This window comes from Aphis gossypii, chromosome 1 (genome assembly GCF_020184175.1).
Source record: "Aphis gossypii isolate Hap1 chromosome 1, ASM2018417v2, whole genome shotgun sequence".
Classification (NCBI taxonomy): domain Eukaryota; kingdom Metazoa; phylum Arthropoda; class Insecta; order Hemiptera; family Aphididae; genus Aphis; species Aphis gossypii.
Window position 1 is genome coordinate 14929793 of NC_065530.1, and position 23037 is coordinate 14952829.

At 29.4% G+C, this 23037-nt stretch overlaps 1 protein-coding gene and 1 long non-coding RNA gene across 2 annotated transcripts in view; one reads left to right on the forward strand and one right to left on the reverse strand.

Annotated features, from left to right (window-relative positions):
• The window catches only part of LOC114122572 (ecdysone receptor-like), a 112496-nt gene that overhangs the window by 42171 nt on the left and 47288 nt on the right, over nt 1-23037 (forward strand). The window lies entirely within an intron of this gene.
• Nucleotides 1-23037, reverse strand: part of LOC126552222 (uncharacterized) — a 44237-nt gene that overhangs the window by 18787 nt on the left and 2413 nt on the right. The window lies entirely within an intron of this gene.

Consider the following 23037-nt stretch of genomic DNA (forward strand, 5'->3'; position numbering starts at 1 on the left):
TTTGCCATTAATCCATATACTTTGACGGCATAACGCAATTTTTCTCACTCCATAATTGTTGAATGTGCTTCAGCACATATGAGTTTTGATCCTAGAAATTTAGAAACCTATAATAGGATCAACAAAATTGATTTTATGATTCGTAGTTTTGATGAATGTAACCGTTTTGTGCACTCTCCGTCCATAACTGTTGTATATGGATAATTGTTTTAGTTTAAACTTAATTTTTAATTTTATATATATAACAGTATAAGTACATAATATTTTACGTTCGATGAAGTTTGCGCAGCGTTTGTACGATTATCATTCAGTTTAGTGACAACTTATTATATACATACATGTATAGTATATATATTAAAAATTATATAAGTGGCTGTTCTACCGCGCGTATAAGAGTCGAGTCGGCGTTAAAACTAAAATAACGAAGGGTAAAAAACGATCATGATACTATGAATGTAAATTATTGTATTGTATTGAAGGGGTTACACTAAATCCTCATTACCGGTGCTGCACTTCCCCACCAGTCGATTGTTTTTTTTTTTTGTCATTCGTATTTCGTACCATACGTCCACACACCATAATATAATATTATAATACGTGATGTTATATGTGCAACACACGCGGTACTTAACGTCCGCATCGCGCAAAGGGGAAATCGAACACAATACCGCGGCGGCGGCGTCCATAACCTGGGACAAGGTCGATTTCCTTGTCCCTGAGCCCGGGCAATATCGCGCGCGCTTCTGTGTGTGCGTGAAGCGCTCTTCTGAGGTCCGCGACCCTGCGGTGTACAGTGTGCTTATAAATACAATACAAAACGTCGTATAAACCACTCCTAATGAATGAATAGGTTAACTACATATGTGCCCACCTCACCCATATAATATCTTGTTTGGCCTTTCAAAAATTATACGAGATGATCCATTTAACGCCAGAAATTCATAATTTTATATACAATATCATAATAATAATATTATACTTTTACATAATTTCATGTCGTTAAAAACTGTATTTTTGTATTGTTATCATGTTTAAAGTTTTTTCCTAATTTGCATGATAGTATCATATATTTTTAATTTTATACTCAAAATTTCGATTCGTGAAAATTAAATTTCAGAGATAATTAGTATAATAACAGCCGTTTTAAAATATATAAGTATTTTCTCCCTAGTCGGAAGGTTTCCTCAATGGTGGGCCACCATTCTCACGTTATTTTATGTCGTTATTTTAGTTGAGCTACCAAATTTACGTAGATTAATATATAATTATATTACAGATTACAAATATACTTTAGTTTAAATTAAAATTTACAAAATATAATTATTTAAAGTGTTAATGAGCAGAGTCAATTGAATCCCGCTGTACTTCGAATAATATTCCGCTCAAGAAAATAAAATTAAAAATATTATATTATTAATCAAAAGAATAAAAAAAAAATATATAAAACTATATTTTTATAAAAAAACATTTTTTAATAACTTAATATTATTGAAGCATATTTATAGTTTTTAAAATAATAAGTGTTTTGCGTTAAAGAATCGTCCAGTTTACTGCATCTGACACCCGTCTTATATACATAATTCCTCCTTCTATGTTATATTTTTTTATTACATATACAGCCTATTCGATTCTGTACATATAATAATATTTTATTATTATCATATGCGTTGTATGTATTATAGGTGTATAATAATAGACTATAGGAAAGATTTATGTTCCTATGTATGTGGGGACCGCACGTTGCAGGTCTGTATTTAGAATTTGCCGTCCATAAGGGCAACGACAAAAAATCAGTTTTAAATAAAGTTTTTAAGTTATAATAAAACAAAAGTATTGGTACACTATATAATATGTTGACAAAATGACAGTTAAAAAATTGTATAGTCCATTTGTCTAGTTTAATGTCGCACAAATACAATTTAAAAATATTGACTAATGAGTAATAAAGTGTGCCCCGTTTCCACGGTCACACGCTATAATTTATATACATAAATTGTGAGAATTAAGTAATGATTTAATGGGAGGTCACTTTTAAATATATTTTGATATGTGATTTTACTCCGAGAATACTTAAAAATCACGAAAAACGATTTTACTTTGATACCTTACTGTGGTACTTGAATGCGTTTTATTTATGTTGCGCGTGGGCTTGAGAGAGAAAACAAATATAAATGAATATATATTATTGACTAATATCCATTTCTTGATAGTTTCGTATCATATTTGATAACATAATCGTATTTGATGATCAAATAAATTCTGAACAAACTCTAGTTTTGCTACTAGCGCGTGCTTATTAATTATTATTGCGAAAAGTCTATATTAATACCACCGTACGTATTTCGTTGCTTTGATAACTAAACGCTTTGATGCAAAAGGCAAAACGATTATAATAATATATTATGTTATGTAGGCGTGTGTATACTGTATACACACCATGTGTGTCTTGTAACTTATATAATATGTATGACTAATCTTCGTTTCCCCGTGCAGTTGTAGTCAAATATTCTGCGCCAGACTTTGAGACGTGTAAGTACCTAATCGTGTTCTATGATTTCAATACATTATGATTAAATGTATTAATTATGTTTTTAATAAAGGTTTTATTATTATTTCTAAGGATGAAATCTTGAGGGTTTTTACTTGTCTCGTTTTTAAATTTAAGTAAGGAATTATATATATATATATATAGTAGGTACCTACATACTATTTAGTTTATACCGTATACGTTCGTACGGACTGCAGTGATATTGTATTTGAACTTTTAAATTTTATATCAGGTGTTTGCTCGTATAGGTTACAAAACGTATCAATACTCTAGGAAAATAGTGTTTTACCTTAATATAGTTTAACTTCCTCGTATATAACAACACAACTGTTCTATTTATTTTCGCACTTGGTTATAATATATTATATTGTGTTATATTGCATAGATTTTGTTTTTAGCATTTGTTAATTGTTTTGAGTTTCTTAAGAATACTGTATCCTTTCAAACACTTTAGAATAGAGTTCAACTATAATGAGTTACGTGTACGTGATTAATACGTATACTTCAAAATCATGTTTACCGATATATATATACAATTAAGCTGCAAACGATAGCAGGAGAGTATGGCAACTTACTGCAAGTAAACTTATACGTGAATTTATGCGACAGTTTCATTTTTAGTAACTAACCGTATGCACTATTTCAAGATTCTGCGTTTGACAGTTCAATTTAGTTAGGATAGATTACGATCCTTGATCAATACGTGTTTAATAGTTAATACACGAGTTGGTGTTTGTTGTTTACTCCGTGAAAAATATGTAAATTTATAGAGGAAATATTATTAAAAAACTTCGACGAAATGTCATTCTGTATATACTGTATTTTCTTCGTAAATGTATCAAGTTTATAATCATAAATCGGATATTTTACACCGCGGTCCGTGAGTGACTATAATATAGGTATATATTATATATTGGTAATGTAACTAAATATAGAATATAATTAATAATATACAGCTATATATACGTTTCTCTTAACTTAATTCGGATAAAATAACATAACTGCAACTTATATTATAACGTTATAATTAATACTACATAATATTATTTTTGTATTTCTATATCTAACACAAACAAATTATAATTACAAAGATGTCCTCATCCTTTTCGAATGTATCTTAATTCGATACTTAATATCATATTATTATGATATAATATATAAAATAAATAAATGTATAAACGTATTGTAATTATAGACATCTCAACAGTGTGCACAGAGTATAAGAATATAATAACAGTGTTTCGTATTTCACTTTTATCGGTTTTGTTTATACTTTATACGCCTAAATTTATTATAAAATTATATACATAGGGATCAAGTGACATTCAATTTGAAACCATTGTGCCGTTTATACTTAGAGCGAATAATTTCAACAAAAGAAACTGGTGTCTCTGCATGTATAATTCCTTTTAATGCTAAGGTGAACAAAAAATGGAGACATTACAATTATATATTTAATAACGGTAAATGTTTTTCTTAAGAAAATTTTTTTCTTTCATAATTTGACTTAACATTTAAAAGACTACTTGTTATGTACAATGTACATAATATTTTTAAGTAAAAGCAGCCTAACGTGTTTTTTTTTAATTCGTTTTCGCAGCAGACTTAACGGGCCAATCAAATTTTGTTTGACCAGTATATTATTACGCATTGATTCTGTAAACCGGAATTTATAATGTCGCACAAATCCAAGGTGACCATATTATAGCGAGGCTGTCCTACTCATGTCATCGATAAACTATGAATCATTTTTAACTTGAGCATATTTTAGGTGCAAACCAGTCCCCAGAGTCCAGACTAATGTATAATAAGAATATAAATACTTATACTAATAATGTAATATACTATAATACTAATGATACTAATTAATCTGTATAATGACCTAATGCTGTATTATCGAATTTGAATGTATGTCGTATAGGTATAGATTGTACCTACTCATCCGCTCTCACAGTAAGTAGATTTTATGGTAAATTATAATAATATATGAGGCTGCGCGCTTTCGAAAAAATAACGAACTTTTGATGTTCTGTCTGTTCTGATAGATTTGCGGATTTAAAAAGATTTTCGTTATGACATTAAAAAGAATACGCATGATAATAAGTCTTAAATTAATTTTATCGAAAGACGACAGTAACCTATAAGTATATATTGTAACGATGTAGGTATATATAAAATGATAATAAGCTGCTATAAATAATTCTAAAACAATATAAATTGCAATTTAAAATCGTCATAAGTAATGTATGACACCATTTTTTATCATTTTAATAGCGACTACATGCGAGTTAAAAATATTGTTTTACTGTTTGTGGTTAACAAAAATATTAATTGTTAGATATACTGCGCACGAGTCAGTAGCATTCGTCAGAAGTATTTGTTCAAACACTTATGGTTTTTTCAGTCGACCATATAGGTACAACAGTACAACACCATAACACCACACAATATAACAATATGTAATGCCGTTAATGTACAGTGTACCGATAATAATTGGCAATTGCTATAATAATAATATAATAATATGGTTAATATACACATTATCACAAAATCGTTTGTACTGTGGAACAAATTCATCCATCCCAATAAAATTGTTAAAATATGTCCAAATAATATAATAAATAAATGTATCTACTACTCGTAAGGATCTCAGTCGGTCAGAGTAAACATTTTTACTTATCAGAAAGTAGAGGCAGCATTATTTCCATAGATGTAATTAATTGGTGAGGTAAAAGGTGATTAGGACTTTCATGAATTTATCCATTTTTGGACCGATCGAAAAAATAAGGGGCTTTCAGCGCCACCAATGGGGGGAGTACACGTACTCCATACGTGTCGATGCTAAAAAACGAAAAAAAATTAATTTCGTTTGCTGCAGCAATTCCTATGGTATGATCGTGTGCAGTGATTTAGACGGATTTTATATACACACACATACATGCTCTCGTTGCAGCGTATACAGAAAGAGACTCGTCTTAGAACCGACTACGGTCGCGGTTATGTGGCTTTACATTTTTTTTTTCGCACAATTTCGAAACGAGACGCGCTCCCACCACACGCATGCATGCAACCTCCACGGTCTGAGAATGCGAAATCGTTTGGCGTGCGCACGACGCTTCGGGGGCCGGTGGTTGTTATTTCGTATTATTATTATTATTATTGTTTCTTTCCTCGGTCCGTGGAATTGTATTATATATTGTGTATTATTATTATTATTATATCTGATCGGGAGGAAACCAGTTACTCCTCCTCGCGACCGCTCGCTGAGAAATATAAAAAAATACCCTGTGCTTCTTTTCCACCCAAACACAATACGTCTCCGGTGTGTACAATTTTTTTTCGTTATCTCTCGTTGTTTATGCACGTCGTAAACCCGGTAACACTGTCCCGGCGTTTTGTATTATAATATTATACTTTTTACTATCGTCGCATGTATATTGTAATGTTTTTATAATACTGTTATTATAATATGCGGTCGGATAAAAGCTAACACTGATGCTGCTCATCTGCACTTCTTATCTTCCAGTTCGACTGCGTTGATGTACATAACAATAGCAAGTATTCCGCGGAGTAGCTATGTATTATAGTAAGTATCTAAATATCAGACTTTTCCGACGGACAGAGCGGTGGAATTTTTTTTTTATTTTCTTAAATGGAAACGTTTTCCGCGAATCTCGTGAGTTTACGACTACAACTACCATGGTCTGTAAGGCTGTAACGGCGACGGATTGCCGTCTTATTCGTCTGAACGAAGTCCCATCGCACCACTAACAATTCAAGACCTATAGTATTATTATTATACTTACATTATATTATGTTTTGCGCTCGTAAATGTTGATTATTGTTTTATTCAAAACGTCTGCGGTGTCTGCAATATAATAATATATGTAATATGTATATGCGCGATGTGCACCGCTATTTATACTTTACAGTCATGACATGTATACATACATAACTGTTTTTATATGTATAAGAATATATGCGACTATACTCCTCCGGGTACAGAGAATTTTAGAATAATGTAACTCCGCGAAAAAAAATTATCTTCGAATAATATTATGTCAAGGGCCCTCTTGTAAATAAATTTGGATGTGTATGCATATAATATAATATATACTATATAATAAATTATAATTTATATATATGGTATGTACTGTGTAGTATATTATTATAATGTATGCAAACGGCATTTATACACGCACATGAAAATTTGCACCGTGGCCTGGAGAACTTTTCGAATCTGGGACTGGTCATCGTGTGATATTTACAGTACACTGCAGAAGTGGTTCCCAATCGCTACAGGTCACGACCCGAATTAATAGATGTCTGGCGTTTCAATTTTGTTTTATTTTCGTTTTAGTTGTGCAGTTATTGATTATGATTTAAAATTATAATATCCATTTTCGTTATTGATTAAATGCGAACTAAATAATAATTATACTGCAGCATAACGCACGGTCGTGAATCGCGCGATTGATATGATTGAATTTTAAGGACTGCACTTGTTGGAAACCACTACTTATATAATAAATTCTATTCACATACATCGATGTACGCACACGCCAATTCAATATTATTATAATATTCTGATTCAATTATTGTGTATATTCATTATAGTGCTAAACTTTAATGAATTATGAACGCAAACAAGACAGGAATTGAAAATTGGTATCCCCTCCCAACGGGTCGGATTATATACAATATAATTAAAGTGACGAAGTCTCCACGAATTTTCCGTGTAGAGTGGCGCTAAACTGCATTTAATTATCGTATCTTGGCCTAATGCAAATCGAGGTTTTGTTGTACCGTCTAAAATTTTTTGAACGGAATATAAAATACTTGTTAAACATTTAAAAACTCACTTTGCTGAACGAGTTTTGAATGCACATTTTTCACACGTACCTGTAGTTTTAGTCCGTCGGACGTTGCAATAATTTTATTTTATTACCGCTGTGCGTACACACAGAACGTAATTCAAGTATTCAACATTCTTATTTTTTTTAACTTTTTTTTTTCGAAGACGCGTTAAATATTTTAAACGTGTCCTTCGTCAAATAATAACGTATAATATACTGAAACGACGTTTTTTCCGGCTAATAACAAAACGCTGTCTCATTATTATATATACAAATATAATAAAAATCACGTATGTCATTAATAAGTAGTAATAATAATTATTCGTCGTCCGTCACTTGGCCTCGGCGTATAGTCGCATAATTCGTTCGGTAGTCGAAAAATAATTAGTAATGTATAGAATTATAAAATAATATAAGAGACTCCGCATTTAGTATTTTAAGATTGCGTATACAATTTTCTACATTGATATAGTTGAAGTTGTCGTTCTTAAGAGGATGTTGGCGCAATATTTGTTTTCTCTCCCAGATCTAAAATCGTTTTTTAATGATTTTTGAGTAATCTTAGAGTAAAATCACCTATTATAAAAATGATTTAGGAGGGTATGATTTACTTTTGAGGATAATAATATAACATATCGGTATTATATTTTATTGTTATTTGATTTTGTATTCGACTTTCAAAATAAATATATAAATTTAAATGATGTTGAAATTGTTTTGAGACAATAGGTAAATACCTATAGTATAAATAGACTAATCGGTAAATCATGCCCTCAAAAATATTATTCTCTATCGTTTTTGTAATAGGTGATTTTAATCTAAGATATCTCAAAAACATAAAAAATATGATTCTGCGTAAACGCTTTTTGTTTGTGTTGCGCACTTGCGCATGGGTCAGAGAGAGAAATTAAACAGTTCGCTGACATCTTCTTAATAAACGCCGGTCGTGGATCGGAGGCTAAACGATTTTATAATTATATAGTAGGTTTAATCTATAACACTAAAAATGTATTCCTACTAATGTTATACAATTGAAGAGTTTGTATTTTTGATCACCCTAATAAAACCAAAAATTAGTGGATTGATTCAAATAAAGTTTATATTAATTGCAGAGACTCGAAGGGCGGTTTAACTTCTTTATCCTTTCCTATAGGTATAACAGTCACATTTAAATTTAATTTTGGCTAGCGAAGATTAAATAATTTTTCGTTAACATGTATGATTGTTATTGGTTACAGGAAAAAACAATTATAAATTGGCATAAACTAGCCTAACCGCCGCCGCATGCGTTGAAAGTATAATTTATTTCAAATAGAATAAAATAATATCTAGTTTATTTTTTTGTTATTCAAATGTACAACAAAAATCTATGTCCTTGTGTTTGTGGCACATAAACTCAAAAACTACTCGACCTATTTTTATGAAAGTTTTAGAGTTTATTCTTTAAGGTGTCAGGACAGTTTTCTGTCGCGTTTTTTTTAATACGGTTGATGATATAAAAACTGCAGCAACCGCCTTCACCCTCATTGATTTTTCAGTGTGTGTAAATATAAATATGCGTGTATATAGGAGTTACCTATTTAAATGTATAATACACTCAGCATATATATCAGAATCAGAGCACTCGTTTGATCTCGTCGTCGTCGAGCCGAGGGGCCTGAGACGGTACGATTTGGCAGTTCCGACCGGAAATAAACTTCAATGCGACGTCGACAACCGTCTTTATACACATGTACCCCAGTATAGGTATATATTATTATATTTTATTATTAACACTGCTTGACAAAGAAAAACATTTTGTTATGCACTAATGACTAATGCTTAATAAGTACATATAATGTTCGTTCGCGACGCATATAAATCGTGAGAATATGTGTGTGCGTGTACCTACGCCGTAATTTTTTTTCGTTTGTTCGTATTATAGTATTATACATTTATACCTACGTACATAATAATATGTATATTTTACATCCGTCGATATACGACCGCTATCCGTCGCAACGCGAGTAGTGAGATGTCGATTGATCATCATTTATTTGAAGAGAAACCAACGTGGAATAATATGTGTAACGGTGAGAGGATAATCGGATATCATTAGACGCGTTTTCGTGTATAAAATATGGTGTTTTATACTATAACATAATATATGTAATATGTATATATACTTGTATCAGGATCATATTATTATATAGGTTTGTTACAATCTTCCAAAGTCGGTTTCTAATTTTATATAGGAACTATAGATACAATACGTATATAGTATTATATACGCACAATAATATATTATAATACTCTATAGTCCTGGGGCGACTTAAACCTTTAGTTCTTTGATTGCTTTACTTCCCTTCTCCTCTTTATTCTCGTTAATATTACACAGTTATAATATTTATCTACAATCTACTCAATAATATCTGCCTGTTTTCAAATAATATACTTTCAAGCATTGAGAATCGCAAGAATAAATCAAAGCGTTTCAAACGAAATTAATTTTAATTAAATAAAATGTTTTAATAAAAATTCCAAACGAATATAATTATATAATATATATATATAATAATAACATGCATTGATGCATCTGTAATAGTTGTATTGGTGTGTGTATTTGGATTTTGCTACAAGTATTTGGTTTTTAGAAGAGCACGCTTTATATCAAAACTTTTTACAACTGTAGAATAGTAATGGCATTTTATTAAATAATTGTTTTGAATACAAAATACGTTACAATAAAAGTACCTACTAGTTGAGAAATAGGTCAGAACATTACGATTTGTGTCTTCATGATACTCATCGAGAATTTCTTACATCTTTTGAACGAAATTGGTTTTATTGAAGTCGTTTTATATTTATGATAAATCTATTCAAACGTATCCTTATAAAGCTGCAGTGTTAACTCGGATATTATGTACGTACCGTGTGTATATATTATTATTGTTGTATAATTCACGTTCTGCGAATGCTACTGCGACACAGTCTCGATAAATTTAAAAATAGCTTTTAGTGCAGATTATCATCGTTGTTTAAAATTTAAACACGTATATTTACGCATTGATATTTACAGTGTACCTATACTTGGACAGTATAACAAACGTAGCTATTTATTAGTATAATACCTATCTATTTATTTTAACGCTACGAGAAAAAAAAATTAATTGTATTACAATTATGCGATTTGTGTTTATTTTTAAATAATTACAATAATCTGACCTTAGAATTATAATTAATTTGAAGTAAAAAAAAAAAGAAAAGATTTTCGTTACTATGACTCTATATTGCTATTAATTTAATTTAACGGTGTATACAGTTTATTCCTCGAAGTATTTTAATTAAATCGATCAGGAGTGGTTATAAACTCATAGCAGTATACCAGAAAACTGCAAAGGAGATTTTAATTTAATATCAATGAATTTCATTCCTATCTGGCGCCCGTTCTTCTTTTAAATAAAACTGTCAACGTACTTTTTTTTATAACCAAGTTCCTATCGGATAACTTTTCATCGATATTTTTGGCAACGTTTGGAACAGATCACACAGTTAGACCTTGCCGTTTTTTTCCCAAGCTATAGAAAAATTAAGATTAATATTTTTTTGACATTAAGCCAACGGAATACAAGAAGAGGGATTTGACATTTTTTATTTTTACAATATCGTGGTAAAAATTTTAATTTTTTCCACAAATATATGAATTATTTTCATACCTAAAAAAAGCTTTATGTTTACGAATAAAATGTAACTCGATAGTTGCGCAGGTCTTATTAAAAACGACAAGGTCAATGCATACATATACTGATCTTTTAAACTATATAGATATACGAGTAGTACGTTTAATTTGTCAGAATAAATAATCTGTATTATTACTGTAAGTTTATTATGGTACTCATAATAATATATCGCACTTTAATTTTACTTCGTCTGTTTGTGCAATAATGCGCCGCTATTTAGTTATCTGTGTATGGTTATCGTACATTTTCACGTTGAATAATTCAAATATTTCTATCATAATATAATTTTACAGCCGGTGATACAATTTCCAGTAAATTTAGTGTGAAAAAAAATTGTAGTTTCAGTGTGATGTATGGTAATTTAAAAATAATATCGGTAGTCGCGCATTTATGCGCATGCAGCATGCATTATTGTGTAATGCATTCTTGATTAAATTCATGATATGTGTACTGTAGTAGAGTTAAACGCTGTAACACCATAAAATTTATTAGATATTAATAAATCAACATAAAATTATGTAGGTATTGTTTCTATTATTTGTGTCACAAATTTGGTGTTGTTTTAGAGGGAGGAGAAAGTCCAATACTCCAATTACTTTAAAGTTTCCATGCATAATACCCACAGTTATGCCGAAAAATCGATTTTATGTAATCCATTTATAATGTACTTTAAGGTTATACAATAAACATGCTAATTTAAATTGTTATTATTTACATCAATTAGTAAAATAATCAAAATGTATTATTACTTATTAGGTTATAGGTATATTATAAATATTGACATATTATAACATGCTTTATTATTAAATGACAAGTATTTGATTGCATAAATTGTAATAATAATCAATTAGAGAAGATTAACAAATAACAATCATCAGAGAAATTTAAAGCGGCTAAAAAGAGTATTATTCAAAAGTTTGCTAATCTAAATTTATATAAAATACTATATTTAGCACTTACTAATTCAACAACTTCCACATTTTGTGAAAGAACATTTTCAGCAATTGAGTAATACATTTATACATCGAATAAATACATTTATTAGGTCAACTTTACTATTATTTTGTCAATATTACCAAATAGATTGTCTAAATTATCATAGCTATTGAGAGAGATCTATCAAATATTTTAATTATTGAAAACATTTTGAATAACTTTACTATCATTAAACGAAGACTATTTTTATTCTAATTTATGTAATGACTAGTGTATAAGTATATTTATTATAATGTTACATTGTTGCTTATATAAATTCTTTAACTTTTACTTATATTTTAAGAAAAATAAACTTGAATTTGTTCCTAATATAATATAATATTATGTTAATCACTTAATGATTACCTCGAAAACAACCACTTTTTTATGATTCGTAAATTTAAAATTCATATTTTACGTCACACTCACTAAAAAAATAATGTTTATTGTTTATTTGTTAACAATTAGCGTAAAATATTTGTTAGGGGTGTGAGGGCAAATATGGAGACTTATTTACTTACTTATTTGAAAATTTCTAGTGCTGGAGCCCCCTCAAACTTTAAGATCTAGTTATACGCCTATAACCGTTAGTACGACGAGGTTTATAAAAGTACCTATCGGAGGTGCTAGTGAATTGTCGTCGTGGATGAGGTGGAACTATGGAAGTGCTTAATGCTATTATACGCATCGACCGATCACAGTAGGGGAATAACGAGAAAGGTCGACATCAGCAACAACAGCATTTGTCGCACTTGTACACGTCGTCGCAATAATGTAGGACAAGGTTTATTCGGTTGCATTCGATGCGTTTTCAGGGCAAGGTCCTCTACCAGCAATACTATAAGTACTATTCACCTATACTAATTAGTACTTACAGAAATTGCAAGGCATCTCACCAAAACCCTACCCCGTTTATATGACGTTATTATTGTTATTGAGTAGTGATTACGATTAACGTTTTAACGGAACAGGCAATGGTGTATACAAGCGCACAACGGCATGATGCGACATAGGCACTGCTGATACGCTACTCAATACTCAAGGCTGACCTTTATAACGGGGTAAAGGCCATCGTTATACCTACACCGCCCACCATCATCCCTTACGCCGCTCGTCCACCCGCTTGTCATTTTAGCCTCGTCCCTCGCCTTGCGTACTCCCCGCTGTCCTCTATATAAACGAGCGCAACCGACTACTTTATAATAGCATATTATATTATTGTTATAACATGCGCCCTAAAAATGCACAGTGTGTCTAAAAACTGTCAGTTAATCTTCAGTTTGAGCATATTATTTTAATACATTATATATTATACAACACGCACGTTATGACATTCATATGTTTAATCCTATAGATTAGACTGCATATATTATATTCGAGTGTTGATATTGAATACAGTTTTACTTCTTAGCTTCGAAAGTGACCATTTCATGTTGCGAAATCATAGATCTTACAAACTGTATACATACATTGAATACCCTGAATAATAAAATATAATAAACTGTGTGCGTGTCTTGAACTACGATTTTTCGGGTTTTCCGACCTTATACCGCGATTGCGCGATGGAACCCTTTTGACATTTTTTAACACCCTAAATGTTACCAGCTATTATTCGTTGTTCATATAACCTTTTTTCTTGTCTTTTTATTTTTAATAATCGTTTTATTTTTCTTTCATATTTACTATACCCGAGTATTACACGTCATCGATTGCAATATTTTCGCGCCACCCATCATCGTTTCCCGTTCGCTATTATTGTTACAATAAATCATTAAATATATTTCTACATCAAACATTCAAATATCTACCTACATGTCACACATGAACATACACCTATTACGGGTTCACTCGTTGGTTGCCAAGGTATTAATTTCAGCGATATTATTATATACACTTCGAAAAAGTTTTCTCAACAAAATTTTCGTATCTAACATTAAGTATTTTTCTATTGTTTCGTTTCCTACTCATTTGTATAGCTATAAAAAATAAATAGTAGCTAGAGATACCTTAACAACCAGTTGAATGAAATATTATAATCGAAACTTTCTTGTGTATAATATGATATTCTATTCTTTTCGTGCGCAAGCCACATGCGTCATTTCATCTAGTCGCGATTACTGTTCGGTGATTTGACAAAAATAAAAAAAAGTGTTTAATATATTGTATAGTCATTGCACTCGCATCAATGTGCATGGTGTTATTACTTATTCTAAAATTCCTCTGTAAATATTATTTTTCTCGGTTTTTCATTTAATAACACGAATATTGTTCTTTGTTCGCCGGCAAATAAAACTGCACCGGCCTGAGGCTACAAGGAAAACATCGACGATGATATAATTTTATTTTGTATTCTTGATTCTCATGATGGACTGACAACAATGGAAAATTTAATTATTCTTTTAGGTGATTACGATGACGCGCCACACTTTTGTTTGTCATCATATTCCTCGTCCGAACCAGTTGTTACCAAACTTAAGCTGATGTGATGTAATTTTCTATATTTTTCTTCTCGTAAAATATTTTTTTTTATCAATTTGTCATTTGTTACTACTAAGTAAATAAAATGAAATAACTTATAGCAAATCAGATGTATCGCTAAGAATGACATGCCTACAAATTTCAAAATACAATAAAATAATATATTTTTATTATTAATTGAAGATATAGTGAAATATGTAAACATGCTTTTACTATTTAACTATAATATTATGTATATATTTATACAACGGAATATTTTTAAGAACCACAGCCAAATTTATGGAATTATTTAACGAATTCCTCAATGATATGAATATTGTTTAATTGACGATAAAGATTTCATAATATTATGAAAGTTTTACTGTACTATACATAGTCAATAATATCAAAGAATAACTAAATAATCTGTAAATTGTAATAAAAGTAAAGCATAATAATTATCAACGCGAGACGGTTAATTAGTAAATATTAAATATTATACAACATATTTAAAATATTTTGATATTTCTGTTTTATATTTTAATCTAGTTTAAAAACTTGGTAAATTAATATAATAATTACTGCTAGAAAGTTATTTTTGTTTTCGAAAAATGTCCAATACAAAAATTATTAGTAGCTGTGCTGATAAATTACTTTTCTGGATATACTGTTTACGTAATTATATTTAAAATTTAATTATTTATAAAAACGTTGCTGTCGGAAGTGCCCGTATAATGAGTGTCTTAATATTTTATTTTAAGAATTAGCTTGTTAAATTCTCTGAGGAAGTAAAACGGATGTGAATAATATGCAACGCTGTATAAACACCGCACCAAACGACCATACCTATACGTAGGGTTTTCTTAATTAAACATTTTTCCTTGGCTTGGTACCGTCTCTAATCTAGCTGATATATATATTAAAGACATTATCCATGATCATGTATTTTTAATTTTCAGCCGGTACAATTTAAAATGCAAATAGTATTATTATGGTTAATAATTTTTAATGTTTATCATACTGTATAGTATAAAATGCAGTTAATTTGTTTGCTGGAAAATAAAAATGGTGTATAAAATATAATAGTTATAAAAGATTTTGGTTCTGTCGTTTTTTTTTGTCTTGGGAAAACGTGCAGGATTTATGTAGTTACAATGTAATATATTATACTACTAGAAAAAAAAATAGGTAGATTATTGACAACACCGTATGAGGTGGTGAATAATTGTTGGAAATTTTTACAACCATCGTATGAGACGCACCGAACCCTCGATTTTTTGAGACCCACGATAAAAAATATAAAAAATGCTCACGACACATAAAACAATACTGAGTAAGTACAACAGTCGCCTGTTCATACAGTACTTTTAGTTTTATAGTTTGGTCATGTTCGTGTATATAATGTTATTTTAGATTCCAAGCGATTTATAAATTCGTCGGTATTGTGTTTTATAGCGTATGTTTGCAATTATTATAAAGTACTGCAACTTGATAATTTTGACGGTCAAGTGTGGTTCACGGTCGTGCGCAAAACGCGAGCAAATGGGTTTCAACGTCTGGAATTTCGGATTTATGTTGATCGCGTGGTAATGTACAGTAGGTATTATAATTTGTTATAATATGCCGACGTCTTTCAAATTCAAATCGCGTGTTAGTTTTCACGTAGTTCGTATAATAATTATTAATAATAAGTAATAATATTTAATGACGACGATAAAAATAAATCTAAATTTAGTAAATCATATCATGTTTTTCTCGTATTGTATTGTATACCAAACGATTATGAAACTAATGAGTAATGAGTAATAATTAACTGCCTCGACATTAATAATGTATAAAAAAAAAGATGTTACTAGCGGGGTGCGAACGATACCTATAATAGTAATAATATAACATAATAATATTATGCGGTGACAAAAAGGACCTTACGACAATAATAATTATTGTTGATTATTATAAATAACGCGATGGGAACGTTTTATATCATTTATATCGAATTGATATAAATCGTCGACACAATATAATATGTTCTGTGTGACTATGTCATAATAATATAAAGCTAATCGAAATGAAAAGGCATCAAGCGTAAATTGTCGGCTCACATTTTTGTATAATAATATCCCGGTGTGTTGCACCCGTGTACTGTGTAGTACAATCGTCGTTCGTCGTAAGTTATGCCCACTCGTTTACGCGTACGTTCGAGTTCAGACTTAAGAGTATAATGTATTTTCTCGCTGGTTGACCTAGATTTTTAACGTTATTTTCGCGATGTACTGTGTCTGAAAATAATATTTTCAAAATATGGATCAGAAAATTTACATTATAATACTATTCGATGTAATCAACGCTCGTGAAACATATGATCGGGAGATAGAAAATTCGTTTTAAAATGTTTCCTCGACATGATTACAACGACGATATCGTGTCCAAATCGTAAACCTTTCATTTCGCGTCATACACTCTTACTCTTTAGGGTTTATTAATTATTTATTCAAAAACTAAGTGTCAGACGTAAGGAATATTATGATTTTACTTTAATACTCGCCGTGCAATTGCGGTATAAGCGCCATCGCCATGTCAGAATAAAAAATACTGCATACTTACAACTTACTCGCAGTAAAAAATCAATAAATCACACAAAGAATTGTACGCTTTATTATTGTTGAAAAAGAAAAAAAGTTAATAAACGTCGGGCATAACGTTGTTTTGCATCATTACATCTTAAATTCTAAGTATGAACCTACCATTTTGATAATTCAAATTAATTGAATTAAAAAAATTCCAATCAGTGTCATTGATTATAATTCATTTCGAACCCTACTTGCCGCCTGTACACGATAAGCATGTATTGGTAGGTTTATTTACGATATCAGTACCTATATTACTTATTTACCGTTCCGTGTTATAAATTTATGGATGGTCTACCTTTACCAATACTATACTTTATATCAATGCTTATATATTATATATAATATTATAATACTACTTAATATTTTAATGTAATTGTTGTGCTATAATTATCAATAAAAGCTAATTAAAAAATACTATATATGGATATGGGTAGTGCACTGTGGTCTATGACATTATTGTCTTTCCGTTAGGGTTCTTGGTGGATATTTTAGTCATCATAGCCCGACGAACGTATCCAAATAAAAAAAAACCCTCGACCGAATCGATAATTATATTTATGTTTCACAAAACGTAATATGTGCGCGTTATCTGTAGTTTTATCATCCCGTACAAAATATCGGAATAGTATAAGGTGTGAGTACTCTTATATTATCGAATCCTATTCCTGGAAAGTCAAAGTAATTTCCTCAAGATAATAACTGAAAATAGATGTTAATAGTTTTTACCATCCGAAATGGTTGGGTTTATTTAACCGGGTACATTGCACTCGTCCGTTCTATGGCTGTGAATATTGTCGACATTTTGTTCTTAATGAAATTTCGTTGTTGATCTTTCGTTATAAACCGTAAACTCTGCGGTAGCCAATCAGGCGAGAAAAATATGTTTGTTATAATATGGTAAAATATTAACTATGTAATCACGAGCTTTAATAACTGGTCACTGGTCAGTCTTCTAGTTTTTCCGGCTGATTTCCATATTTATTTCTCGATCTGTGTACGTTTTCTATTCTCGATGAAACTGTTTTCGTGTCACGGTCTGTGAGTGTGCAGTACGATTAAATTTCGGCGAAACTAGTCTATTATAAGTATTATAACAGTGGGTTCATAATTTATATTCACGACCTTATCGCCTTCGTCTCTTTCGCGGAATGAGCATTACGTACTTTTCGTCAAGGTAAGACTCACTTTGTCAACCTACATTATATTATTTATGTTCACAGATTCCTCATAATATATGCACCAGTTTATAAATTTTTTTTCTACAGCTTAACGGCCATTATTTATTGCATTTACACGAGTATAGTATAATAAAATTTGGTAAAATAATCGCGTATAATTATAGCCATGTACTCATGCATAGTAAAAAATCAATGAATTATAATACTATATATTTTACTATGTATGCCGTATTATAATGGTATATTATCGATAACCGATCACGTTATTAGTATAGACAAAAAAAAAGCATTTTACGTGTTCGACGCTAAAATGGAAAAAATGTGGTCGCGGTGCCTAGAAACTAATATGCTAATATTGTTAACATTTTGCTATATTTACTAATGTTCTCTCTGCGCCGAAACTACGAGAAAACATAGGTATTTATCAAGAATAGTATGGGATACACGTCATCCATTCTATCGTCTACATTTATAATTCGGATGCCGAATGACGAATATAATATAGTATCCAATTTTCAGACATATTGTATTGTTTTCTCTCTGTAAGAGCGCATTTACCAGTTATTTACAACCATAAACTCAACATTTAAATTATTGGAATACATTCATGATTATCTCATTATTATTAATTTAATAACGCGATATGCAATTAAATTTGAACGTAAAACATAAATGTATGTAATTAATAATTGATAGTGGAAAATAAAAACCATAACGGAAATTTAGATTAACAAACACCCATAAAACCTAACGAGTTGTTTTGGTCATTATATTCGTACATATAAGCCCCCGTAAACAAATTATTGTTTTATAAAGCTCAACCCTCAAGTTTCGCCACTTAATTGTAGTTCGGGCATCAGTTTTCGACAAACACGAGAATCATTATCGTTTTCCCTCTCCTCCTCTGATCATAAATAGTCGTCACATCCAGCAGAGCCGATGAATTTTTTCCCCGTTGACTGTGGACAAACAACTGTCAGCTATAGGTCATACGAAATGTTTCACCTTGACCGTCCAATTAAATAATTATGTCGTCTGAGTATCTGACGTAAATTATTGCGAACGTGTTCACTGTTTAGTCGTTCAGTGATGACGACGGACGACGTATTTTACAATAATTGTAAACATTATTCTAGTAAAATGGCAAATTATATTATTACGTATGGTCTCAATTATCGTCATTCTGGTAAATAATACAATTATTATAAAATGAAGACTTCCGAGTGCTAGATACTACTCGACGTTTTGCATACCAGTGTATGACTTGTAGTTCTTTAGTTTTTAGTTTAACTTTTATAATTTTTACCTCAATGGCTCAGTAAGAATATTGCCGACTACCCATACTATATATGGCTATCCATCGGGATGATTCACATTAAATCACTAGCGGTGAAACAGTAAAAAACGAAAAACAAACCGTTTCACTTAGGAATCGAACAGTACCACAAAACAAATAAATAAAGTAGTAAGATGCACCTGATATAATTATAGGTAGAGTTTGGATTTATATGCACACTTAATTTATTAGGTGTAACAATAACTTAAAACCAATGAAACAACAATTTACTACAAAACAAATAATTTTTTTTGTTGAATTGTAAACAATACATTTAATTATATTTAATTGATTTAATTAAAGACGATAAAATGTATATAATTGATATTCAATAATTATCTTATAATATATATCTGATATGTTATTGGTTTGAAACAAATAAGATTCGTAAAGCTACTGACAAAAATTTGAAAAATAAATTAATTTGCAATTGTAAAAATCCATTCTATATAGACTTTTAAATTATGTATAATTTTATAATATATAATAATATTATAATATATATATAACATTATATATTTAATAATTTATATTATTTTATTCGAAACGATAATCGTAGGATAAAATATACTGAAATATATTTTACAAACGTAGTTAGGTATGTATATATTGTATATAAACCGTTACTTCTTACTTTTTTCATAGGTTTTATTTTTTTAAATGTTGTTGGTAGTTTGAAAGTTGTATCTGAATGATATGGACATATACATTCATAACTCTAAATTTAATGTTAAAGATACATATTATGCAAAATTGGTTATATTATCCATATTTTAACAATTTTGTCAATTTTACCAATTTATTATACTTCACTTATTTAGATTGAAATTCCGTGACCTGAGTCCCAAAGAATAAATAAATTCAATCACATTCGTCACGAAGTTCCATCAATGAATGAAATCTTCACGGTTCCCACTAGTCTTTATTAACCACCTAATCTAATCATCATCACTTTCGCTTAGTTAAAAAATGATATAATAGATTGTGCAATATTTTTTTTTAATAAACATTAACACACATCGTTGTAAAATCATTCATTCATCGGCTATTGCTCCGCTTAGAATCTAAAATTAAAGTTTTGAGTGTTGAAATATAAAAAGCATCTTTTATAAAACATCCAAGAGGGTTGGTCAAAATCAAAAGTAGTTGACGTTCATAGTGAACTAGGGAAGAATACCCCGAATACTCCTTGTATTTCTAAAAAAAAATCATTAGTATACCTGATTTAATTTATAAGATATGTTTTATATTATTAAAAATATCGAAAGGTATTGTAAGAATACAAAATATAAATTGTATTAAACAATTTATAATATTAAATAATGATATGTTCTATTTGTAATTAAGTTTATTGCTATAGTTAAATAATAATAATAACATGATCATTATAATTTACAATTAATTGTTACTATTTATTTATAAGACGTGTAACTACATTAATATTTAAAATTTAAGAATATAAAATTATTACCAAGTTCAACAAATTTAACAATAGTTTTTTATAATTAACTTAAAAGTTTTTTTTTACCTCTTTATTATTTTTCGAAGAAAATTATTTTTCCTTTGTCTATTACGTAACTAAAATAGTTACCTTTTGGCCCTGAACTGGTTGAACAGTGAATATAAGTACACAACACGATAAGTAATAACTGATAACCTTTTTTTCTATTTTGTTTCCATTTAGAATAAAAACATATGATCCATCCAATATAAATTCAAATGATTATATTAACTGTGCTACAGCAGTGCAATAGTGGTTCACCTATTTTCCATTAGTCACAGTTTATTTTATTTTTGGCTGCCAGTTTTATCGAAGCTATAAAAAAGTTAAAATACGAGTTTTTATCTAACCTAAAATTTTAAATTTATATTTCTTATTTATTTTTTTATACATTTTTTTATTGTTAATATTTTATAATTATTATTTTTTAACTTGGTAATGGATAAAACTTGCATGATTTATTGCGACTGTTAATTAAAATCAACTAGTGTGTTGGGTGAAATATTTATTTGTATTCGTAACTTAAATAAAATAAATTGTGCATTTTCTTGTAAACACCACGCGACTTTAATTATTTCCATTCACGAATATTACACCATTCAATATTTAATTATTCACTTTTTTAATGTACTGCAGCATTTTATAAAATTGTATTCTGGCAAATATTGTCGAGTATTCCACGTCAAATTTTAAGTTAAAATGAATATTGAACAGTTGTAGTAAGCAGTATACCTATACTATTTTTAATTTACAATTTTGTGAAGAACTATATTATATTAAATAATATTGTAAAATAACATTATATTTACGTTATTCTTGTTTGTGAGTATAAATAAGAAAATTATAAAAATTATAATGTAACCTGTGAAATCATTTTTCTTTTTTTTTTTGTGATTTAATAATTAATTTTCGATATCATGATAATTATAGTTATTAGCTTTTAAAATATAAATTTTATATCAGCACAATTCTGTTAAATAATTAATTACTAAATAAACAATCATGTGCATCTATTGTGAACCTTAAATATAACCAAAAACCAATTACGGTTATTACATGTATATTCCATTTTAGCAGTTAATATTTCATCAATTTTATCATATTAAATTATATTAAGCTGTTTTAAATATATGAACAACTTTAATAGGACTGAAGTTTCGTTATTTTGATGTTTACATAGTACGCATTAGGTATATCCAATTAGTTTCGACAGAAATAATTAAAATTGAAAACTGATAAAACTGCGATATTACATAATACAAATTAAACATTTATATTGTGCTTGGACGTGGTGTTTTGGAAATGAACCTGATGATATTTCTGTGTTAAATGTTTCTGGTGCATTACTAACGGTTAATAATAATATATAATTCTAACTAAGGAGTATCAATACTCATAAAATTATGTCCAAGTCTTGCACAATAAAATGTGTTTTGCGTTGAAAAATCCATTTCGACATATTATTTTGTAGGGAAAAAATCAATATAATATGCAACATAAATAAGATTGTTTAGTTAAAAGTTAACCATTTTAAAAACTATTAATATGTTAAATGTTATAATATATTTGTTTTTTATTTTTCGATATCATGTTTGAGAATTTTGAATGAAGACCCTTATTTGGTTTATTTTTCTCAACACAATAAAAGAAAGTAGAAATTATTGATGAAATCGTAATATATTCTTTATTTACGAGTCATATTACTAATAGTTTTATACGCTGGTGTAGTATTTTCATATTTTCATTACTCAGTCATTACTCATTACATTAGAATATTATACATTTATACGTAAATATATTGTAGCCACCATTATTATAATAATATATACCCGATGCG